This window comes from Hemitrygon akajei, chromosome 31 (assembly GCF_048418815.1).
Source record: "Hemitrygon akajei chromosome 31, sHemAka1.3, whole genome shotgun sequence".
NCBI classification, from domain to species: domain Eukaryota; kingdom Metazoa; phylum Chordata; class Chondrichthyes; order Myliobatiformes; family Dasyatidae; genus Hemitrygon; species Hemitrygon akajei.
Window position 1 is genome coordinate 16,681,054 of NC_133154.1, and position 10,701 is coordinate 16,691,754.

The following is a 10,701-nucleotide window of genomic DNA, read 5'->3' on the forward strand; positions in this document are numbered from 1 at the left end:
CTTTAATGTACTGCTCAGTTCGTTTAGTGTACATCGTCCAGTTATCTGTTGTGCAATCAAATGCATCTACCTTTCTGATGTAGCCAGCCATTTTTGCTTTTTAAAAAAATTATTATTGATATCAACTGGTACTCACAGTTTATGAACCCATGAATTTCATCCAGGCCACTAACAGCAGCTCACCAGAGTCTTCTGTTCTGGGTCAGCCTTTCAAGTTATCTCCAGGTGTAACTCATCTTCTTCTAGGTGAAGATCCTTCCTCTCTCTCCTGGGGATGAGGTCTTTGGAGCTTCTAATGGTGCTTCTCTAGCCCTGGGTTTTTATGGAATGGGGTTGCTAGCCCCATGCTCAACATGCTCCTTTTGCATCTGAGCTTAATAATACATTTTTAAAAAGCAGAAATGGCTGGCTACATCAGCAAGGTAGATGCATTTATGAAGTATGTATACATTATACAACCTTGAGGTTTGTCTCTTTACAGGCAGCCACAAAACAAAGAAACCCAAAAGAATCCATTAAAAAAGACCTTCAAACACCCAAAATGCAAAAAGAAAAGAAAATATATGTAGTAAACAATAAAAGTAAGCAAATAGCATTCAGAACAAGAGTGAGTTCACAGACCTGAAGCACAGAGCAGGCCATAGCCTCAGCTTCAGTTCAACGCAGAGCCGAGTAAACATCACGTGATGAAGGTAGAGTAGTGGATGTAGTATATATGTATTTCAGTAAGGCTTCCTATGCAAGGCTCATTCAGAAAGTAAGGAGACATGGGATCCAAGGAGACCTTGCTTTGTGGATCCAGAATTCGCTTGCCTACAGAAGGCAAAGGATGGTTATAAATGTTTATTTTTTTTTAATTCTGCCTGGAGGTCAGTGACCAGTGATGTTCTGCAGGGATCTTTTCTGGGATGTGTCCTTTTTGTGATTTTCTTAAATGACCTGAATGAAGAAGCAGAAGGATGGGTTAGTAAATTTGCTGGTGACACAAAGGTTGGGGCTGTTGTGGACAGTCTGGAGGGTTGTCAGAGGTTATAGTGGGACATCGATAGGATGCAGAACTGGGCTGAGATGTGGCAGATGGAGTTCAACCCAGTTAAGTGCTAAGTGGTTCATTTTGGTAGGTCAAACTTGACAGAATATAGTATTAATGGTAAGATTCTTGGCAGTGTGGAATCAGAGGGATCTTGGGGTCCATGTCCATAGGACAGTCAAAGCTGATCCGCAGGTTGACAGTGTTGTTAAGAAGGCATATGGTGTGTTGATATTCATCAACCATGGAATTGAGTTCAAGAGCCATGAGGTAATGTTACAGCTATATAAGACCTTGGTCAAACCCCACTTGGAGCACTGTGTTCAGTTCTGGTCAATTCACTACAGGAAGGATATGGATACTATAGAGAGAGTGCAGAGGTGATTTATAAGGATGTTACCTGGACTGGAGAGCATGCCTTATGAGAATAGGTTGAATGAACTCGGCCTTTTCTCCTTGGAGAGATGGAGGATGAGAGGTGGCCTGATAGAGGTGTATAAGATGATGAGCGGCATAGATTGTGTGGATAGCCAAAGGCTTTTTCCCAGGGCTGAAATGGCTAACACAATGGGGCATAGTTTTAAAGTTCTTGGAAGTAGGTACAGAGGGGGTCGTCAGGGGTAAGTTTTTCACACAGAGAGTGGTGGGTGCATGGAATGTACTGCTGGTGACGGTGGTGGAGTTGGATACAATAGGGTCTTTTAAGAGACTTTTAGATGAGTACATGGAGTTTAGAAAAAATAGAGGGCTATGCAATAGGGTAATTCTAGACAGTTTCTAGAATAGGTCATATGGTTGGCATAACATTGTGGGCCGAAGGGCCTGTAATATGCTGTAGATTTCTATGTTCTATGTTCTATGAAGAAGCTCAAAACTGAAAAGTTAATTTTATTCTCTTTCCACAATTTCTGCTGAGTGTTTCTCATTGTTTTTGTTTTCATTTTCAGTTTTCCAGTTCTTTTAATTTATACAATCATATTCATTTTGTGAACTTTTAACTTTTGTTTAAGCTTCAGTAATAAGGTGTTATCTGGGAACAATCTCTCAGTGTTACAACAGTCATCAGCTGCAAACAATCTATTAAGCAAGGTGACATTCCTGTGTGATTTTGAATGGGAGGGCCAATGAATATCCTCTTCCAGGATACTGGAAGTTATTCATCAAATGAATGTCTTTTTGGATTATTACTTGGCAGGTAATTGAAATATTAAACAAAATATAGACCCAAGCATTTCAATTACCCCACCAGCCTTCCTTGAAACTTGAAAGGATCCAATGACTACCCCACAAATGATTAGTAATATAACAGCAGAACCTTTTAGGAAATAGCAGGATATTCAAGTACAGTCCTTGTGGTTTTATAAAAGAGACATATTGACAAATTTGCTACAGTTTTTTGAAGCTCTAACAGAGTGGGCAAAGGGCAATCGTGTATTTGGGTTCCCAGGGTACCCATATTAAGATGTAACATATTAAATTTATTTTTTTTAAATCACTCTTAGCTATGATATTTCTTCCAAGTTATTTTTTGTATAGAGTACTTCCTTTTATAATCTTCTTTCAAGTTTTCTGTTGCTATCTATTGCATTTTAGTGCACAGGATTTCCAAGTTTTATAGAAACTTATTAAACTTATCTCTTGCCTCATTTGTTGACTGAGTTTATCATTGGGGTAAGAGATGTCCTTGCCTTTTAAAGAAGTGTCTTAATTGTGTATTATCTCTTTCTGGTTTTTTACCCAGTAACAAATCAGCTAATTTTACTTTTCATTCTCTCAAGAGTCGCCTTACTAAACCTTAACACATCAAATTCTGTTTGTTACTTACAAGATGTTCTTTTAATGTTAGATTGTAATTCTGCCTCCTTATTCATATCTGAATCTAATACCTGGAGCAAAAAAAAACCTGTAAATGCTGGAAACTGAAACAGAAAACAGAACATGCTGATATATGGTAATTCTATTTTTGCCCCAGATCCACTGTGTCTGATCTATAAGTACTTTGTTTTGTCAGAGGACAGGCACTCTAAAATAGTTGAAATAGATTTCAAGCACCTCCTGCCCTATCGGAACCAGAATCAGGTTTAATATCACCAGTATATGTCGTGAAATTTGTTGTCTTTGCTGCAGAAGTACAAGGCTATACATAATAATAGAAAAAACATGAATTGCAGTAAGTATACATATATATATGTAATAGTTAAATAACTAGTGCAAAAATAAAAATTAAAAGATAGTGAGGTAGTGTTCATGTGTTCTATGTCCATTCAGAAATTGGAAGGCAGAGGGGAAGAAGCTGTTCGTGAATCATTGATTGAATGCCTTCAGGCTCCTGTACCTCCTTCCTGATGGTAACAATGAGAACAAGGCATCTGTGGAAACATCAACGGTTCTTGCAGTGGCATCTCATGTCACTAGAGAACGCACAGAACCAGAGTGGAAGCAAATCATCTTCGATTCCAAGGTACTGCCTAAAAGGCATATTTTGGTCTACCTTAATAAGATCACAAGGATTATCTATTGTGATATGGTATATTCTGAGTTCATTCATATAGATCAACAAGTATTTGATTATTCATAAATTTTCTCCAGTTCAAAACAAAAAAATGGAAATGTTTAACAACGTTGCTACCTAATTGTCTGCTCGTTCGTTATATGCTGTATCGTATGATGTGGGTGATCATGGGCTTTCCATGATCATGATTGTTCTTGGCAAATTTTTCTACAGAGTGGATTCCCATTACCTTCTTCTAGGCATTGTTTTTACAAGACAGGTGACCCCAGCCATTATCAGTTCTCCTCAGAGATCCTCTGCCTGGCATCTGTGGTTGCATAACCAGAACTTGTGATAAGCACCAGCTACTCATATGACTATCCAACACCGGCTCCCATGGCTTCATGTGACCCTGATCGGTGGGGGGGGGGGGGGGGGGGTGGCTGGTGAGGGGAGGTTGGGAAAGATGCCAAGCAGGTGCTACACCTTGCCCAAGGGTGACCTGCAGTCTTGTGGAAGGAAGGAATACCTTACATCTCCCTTGGGAGACGTATTTTCAGCCCGTTACTTCCCAATACCTGCCTAATATAGAATGTCTGAAGTGTGCTGAATGTATTTATATGTACAATGAATGTCAGCATTATCTTCTGGCAGCCAAGCACAAGCTATTCTGCAGATGCTGGAAGTCCAGAGCAACAGACACAAAATGCTGGAGGAACTCTGGAAAGAATTTAGAAACTCAATTAGGACAGCAAGATGGAAACCTGTGTAACTTTTGAAGCGGAAAACAAATTTGAATCCCCAAAGACACTATAGTTACCCTTTTAGGATGCAAGAGGTGTCAGAATGTAACACTTTTGCCTCTGTGCTTCACTTCCCAGTGCAGAGACACAAGTGGAAAAAAGTTAGGTTAGAACGAATTGTCTCATATTTTGGAGGAAGGGTTAGATTGTCTATTCTCTCAGATGGTTGTATGAGGATCTTTTTGCCCTATTTTGAAGAAAGGAGGCAGAGATCATTCTGATACTCTAATCAATATTCCTCAGACCAGATCACTAAAGCAGGTTACCATATCAGGTTGTTATACCTATATTACAATAGAAACTCAGTAACTTCTTATCAAAATAACTTCATTTGGTGTAGCACTTTGGGGTCTTCTGAATTTATGAAAACAGCTACATGCAGGCTACGGTGAGGTGGGCACGTTTTTAGAAGATGGACTGCATCAGGATTTTCTGTAATGTGAAGCTGTGACATTTCTGCAGGTGCCTAGAAATCCAAGTTGAAAATATTAATTTTGTATTTATTTATTTACCTTTTCTCACATAAATTCTAAAAGAATGAATTTTATTCCATATAGCAAATTTTTGGCAGTCAATTGTGAATTATTTAAAGACACGTTTCCATGACCTAAATGGTTATAATGTGGGGGCGTTGTCTTTAATTGCAAATTCTTCTTTCTTTCTCTGTTTAATACACCACATTATATCGCAATGAAGTTTGCCTGGACACTTTAAGCTAGTTAGGGTTTTAGAATGAGTAACTAAAGATCTGTTTTTTCTTTAGACTTTCTCTTCATATTCTCTCCAGTTAATTTGCATAGTAGTTCAAGCAAAGCTGTTCCATTTATAAATGTGCTTTCTTTACAAATCTCTGATCCCATGCCTATGTCTGGGGACTAGTTGATAAGCTAATTCACCAGCCATACTTGTAACATGCATCAGCTGATCTTGAATGCCTGCCACTTGGAGTCCTGCTTCAAAGTATTCAAATACTTAATGAAACAACAGACTGTTCTACGAATTACCATCCTGTTTATTTGCATTTCAACCATTTCCAAAAATCCATGTTTCAAAATATCTGTTCTCTGCCTCTCTTGCAACAGCCACTGTTGCGTGAAGTTCATAAAAGGCACTGCATGCATTCTCTATGCAATTTTTTTTGTGTGGAACTGCACTTTAATGACTGTTCTTAACTGTTTTCATCTTTGATTTATTTGAGATGAGGAAAAGTTTATTTATCCATGGGATGTGGGCATCACTGGCAACGCTGGTGTTTATTGTCAGTGGAACGAAGGAAGCATTTAAGGGTCAACAACATTGCAATAAATCAAGCAGGTCAACAACACTCTCCTGGCTTACTACTTGTATATAACATCTTCAAGACTATTATATAACACTTCTGAGTGTACATCTTCATAATGTCAGCATGATAATTATACTTAGAAATTGTCACTAAAACCCTCGTCATGATCTTGGCCGACATTCACATGCAGTGTCACTGTTGAAATCAGATATAAACAGAGGCTCAAATGGAATCAGTCCTGTCTCTCAGTTGGAGATATGTGAATCCAAGACCTGTCTGAAGATTTACAGACACTTCATACGGAATGTACAATACAGATACAGGGCTTATATTTCAACTCATCTCTTCTGCTTTTTATGTTCCATGTGAGTTTTCACCACCATTCCTCAGATGACCCTATTTACATATTCTTTTCACTCATTGGTCTATAAAGCTGTTCCTTAAATTCCTCTATGATACCTTCTCTTAAAGAATTTCTTCTCATATCTCCAAAGCTTTGAGGAGTTAACAAAGGAGTAGACAAAGGAGAGCTCATGGAAGTTACTTACGTGGGTTTTCAGAAGGCTTTTGGGAAGGTTCTGCATAAGAGGCTGTTAAATAGTCTTATTTGGTGTTAGAGGCAAGGGCATAGATAAAAGATTGTCTGATTGCAGAAGACAGAGAGTGCGGATAGGGGGCGGGTTCCTTTTCAGGATGGCTGCCAGTAGATAGTGGAGTTCCACATGGATCAGTGTTGGGACCACAACTTTTCACTTTACATGTTAATTGTCTAATGATGGCATTGTGGCCAAGTTTGCAGACAATACAAAGACAGGCGGAGATTCAGGTATTGTTGGGGAGACAGGTAATCTGCAAAGGGACTTGGACAGGTTGGAAGAGCTGGCAAAGGAATGGCAATGTTCTGATTAGGGTCTTGGCTCAAAGTACCAATTGTTTACTCCCCTCCATAGGAGCTGCCTGTCTTGCCAATTCCTCCAGTATTTTGTGTGTGTTGCTTGAGATTTCCAGCATCTGCAGACTCTCCTGTGTTCATAACAAATTTCACAACCTACGCCACTGATAAGAACAACACACACAAAATGCTGGAGGAATTGGCAAGAGCTGGAGAAAGGAAAGGATCATGGGACGAGAGACCTCGGGAGAAAGAAAGGGGGGGGTTGAACATTGACTTCTCTAACTTCCGTTAATGCCCCTCCTCCCCTTCTTACCCCATCCCTAATATATTTAGTTGTTTTTTTTTCTCTCTCTCTGCCCATCACTCTGCCTGTTCTCCATCTCCCTCTGGTGCTCCCCCCCCTTTCTTTCTCCCGAGGCCTCCCATCCCATTATCCTTTCCTTTCTCCAGCTCTGTATCACTTTTGCCAATCACCTTTCCAGCTCTTAGCTTCATCCCACCCCCTCCGGTCTTCTCCTATCATTTCGCATTTTCCCCTCCCTCTCACTACTTTCAAATCTCTTACTATCTTTCCTTTCAGTTAACCTGATGAAGGTTCTCGGCCCGAAACGTCGACAGTGCTTCTCCTTATAGATGCTGCCTGGCCTGCTGTGTTCCAACAGCATTTTGTGTGTGTTGTTTGAATTTCCAGCATCTGCAGATTTCCTCGTGTTTGCCACTGATAAGAAACTTGATTCTGATCTGTTGAGCTTTATGTTTGAGGCGATGCTTTTTATTAAATTCAATCTTTTCGTCCTTAACATGTGTTACATAATTTCGGTAATTTTTGTGAGACACCACATCCTCCTTGGGATATTTATAGCAGTAACTTTTACTTGAAGCACAATAGCTTCCTTGTGTTTTTTAATTGGATTTTTGCATGTAATACTATTCATGAGTCATTCTGTGCCAAAGGGCTGGAACATCAGTCATTTTTTCCAATAAGTTCATTGGCAACAGTGGAAGAATGTTCTTTTTATTACCTACTTTTAAACACAGATTCAGATCGTAACAGCCCCTTGCACTAACTAAAAAAAAACGACCAAGATTCACACAATCTTGGTTCGATAGAAACAAAGAAAACCTAAAGCACAATACAGGCCCTTTAGAAATTACCGAGGGTTACCCATTTTTTCTAAGTTCATTGTACTTAGTTCATTGTTCATTTCTAAGTCTCTTAAAAGACCCTATCATATCCACCTTCACCGGCAGCCCATTCCACACCCTCACCACCTTCTGCATAAAAAGCTTGCCCTTGACAGCTCCTGTGTACTTACTTCCAAGCACCTTAAAACTGTGCCCTCTCATGTTAGCCACTTCAGCCCTAGGAAAAACCTCTGACTATCCACACAATCAATGCCCCTCATCATCTTATATACCTCTATCAGGTCCCCTCTCATCCTCTGCTGCTCCAAGGAGAAAAGACCAAGTTCACTCAACCTATTCTCATAGGGCATGCTCCCCAATCCAGGCAACATCCTTGTAAATCTCCTCTGCAAATTAATAAAAATATATTTAGACGATGTAGGGATAATTATTGGCTAGGATACAAAAGAGAACTCTGAGAACTTCCTTCAACATTAAAAACAAAAAATACTGGAAGCACTCAGCAATCCAAATAGCATTTTGTGATGAAACACAAACTGTTCTCTTTCCATCAGTGCTGTCTGGCCTGCCTGATTCTTTACAACATTTCCAGTCTTTATTTCAGATTTTCAGCATCCTGATTTGGATGTGTGCAGTTTCGGTCACCTACCTACAGGAAATATGCAAATAAGATTGAATAAGTACAAAGAAAATTTGCAAGGATGTTGCTGGGTTATAGGGAAAGATTGAAAAGGTTAGGACTTTATTCCTTGCAATGTAGAAGATTGAGAGGACATTTGATAGAGGTATACAAAATTATGAGGGGTATAGATAGGGTAAATGCAAGCAGGGTTTTTCCATTGAGGTTGGGTGGGATCATGGGTTAAGGGTGAAAGGTGAAAAGTTTAAGGGGAACATGAGGGGTAACTTTTTCATTCAGAGAGTTGTGAGAGGGTAGAATAAGCTGCCAGCACAAGTAGTCCATGCAAGCTCGATTTCAATGTTTAAGAGAAGTTTGGATAGGTACTTGGATGGTAGGGATACGGAGGGCTATGGTCCTGATTTGGGCAATTTCAATGGTTCGACACAGACCAGATGGACCAAAGGACCTGTTTCTGAGCTGTACTTTTCTATGACTCTATCTGAAGTATTTTTAATTTTCAAATGCTCTTTTCTAATATTGCCTTTGGATCTTGTAACTGGTAGCAGGTGAGGAAATAATTTAAACATCACAAAAATTGCCAGCTCTAAGAGTGCAGCATTCCTTCAAAAATGCCACACTATGTGTGTGGCATTGGTGTGAGATTGGAGCCCGTTGTTACAAGACAAATGCCATTCACTGTGTCCAACTGCACACTCCTTCCACCCCCAAACTAATGGGCTCCTGAAAATACATTAACTTCCAATAAGCCAATGTTAACATTAATCAGTACAGGAAAAGTTCATTTGCTTTTCTCAGTCCTTTCCCTCCAAGCCTCAGTGGACCTGACCGGATTCACACAGTAATCCCGTGGGAGCGGTTAACAACAAAGTGGGTGACTGCAGCAAAACTGCATAGCATGCTGTTAAGCCAAGTTTATTTCCTTTCATTAATTCTGGAGTGGCTTTAGAAATTTGAATTCTGCAGCAATCACTTAAAATGGGTTCAGAATCAGGTTTAATATCACCAGTCGTGAAATTTGTTAACTTTGTGGCAGCAATACATAATAATATTAAAATAGTTTAAATAAATAGTGCAAAAAAAGAAATAAAAAAGTAGTGAAGTGGTGTTCGTGCATTCAATGTTAATTCAGCTACTTTCACGTCTTCAAAATACTTTGAGGTATCTTACTATAAGTTACTTCGTATAAGTGTAGGTATGGTTCTAATTTAGAAAATGTACTCAAATTTGTATACAGCAAGATACCACAAACAGAAAAGTGCTAATGGTTTTGTGATGTTATCTAAATATAATGTTGATGAAGCTCTCCTACCTTTTTCCAAAAAGACATTTTGTCCATCTGGGAAAGTGTATTGGTTTAACATTTCATCCAAAAAACTTCTTCAGTAATGCACCAGAATGTCTGTCTGGATTGCATCTTGGAAATGCAACCTGAAACCATAGGCTTTTAACTCAAGAGGCAACAGTGTTTACCTACAGTCCCCCAGAGGTCTGCTTTTTTGGCGCCTGTGTATGACTGGACTCCACCTCAACATTGACCATTAATGGTACTCTGACATGAACCAGCACCTTTTTTAATGGTTTAAGGAAGAAGGCCACCAGCACTTTCTCAGAATTACTGGAAATGGCTAGGCCTTCCCAGTAATGTCCAATTCCCAAGAGTGAGTTTTCCATTTCATACTTAAAGAGAAGATATTTTATTTTAAATTCAAATACATAAAACTCCATATTTAAGAAATAAATCAGTCCTATTGATTCCTAATTAATCTTTTTTTGGTTTTTAGTTGGGTCAATAATACAAAATTGAGTATCACACAGCGCCATGTAAAACTTCACATTTATTGTCAGTCAACATCAGTACAGGAGAAAATCTCCATTGTTATACTGTTAGAATATTTAGAAGTGCAGATTATTCAGAAACAATTACGACTTTATCCAATGCAGCATTTGTGATGTAAAATATGTTTTTTTCACTCTTTCCTGATATTGAGCAAAGCCCATTACAGTGACACAGGAGCAGAACAGGGACATGAGGCCCTGACACAAGACTTGCTACAGCAGCTGATGTTAGGGAGTGGCAGGATCAAAGTGAAACAAGATCTGAGATTTAACAAAGAGGAGAATCACAGTGTTACAACAGCTATGATATAAGGGGCTTCGTTATATTAGTGAACTAGTAAGGAACAGAGGTAGTTAGCACCCCATTTTACTGAAATTAGACTATCTGGACAAATTTGTTCACTAACACTTACTTCATGCCCATTTGGTTGTTGAACCACCTGCACAACCTAATCACTACCTTAGCACAGCAACATACCTCTAAATAGACCTGTATTGTTCTAATCGTGTTCTTTTGTGTAATTTATGTTTCCGGTGAATGTTGTGTCTCTAATGCTGTGTGTTTCTGCAAGTAA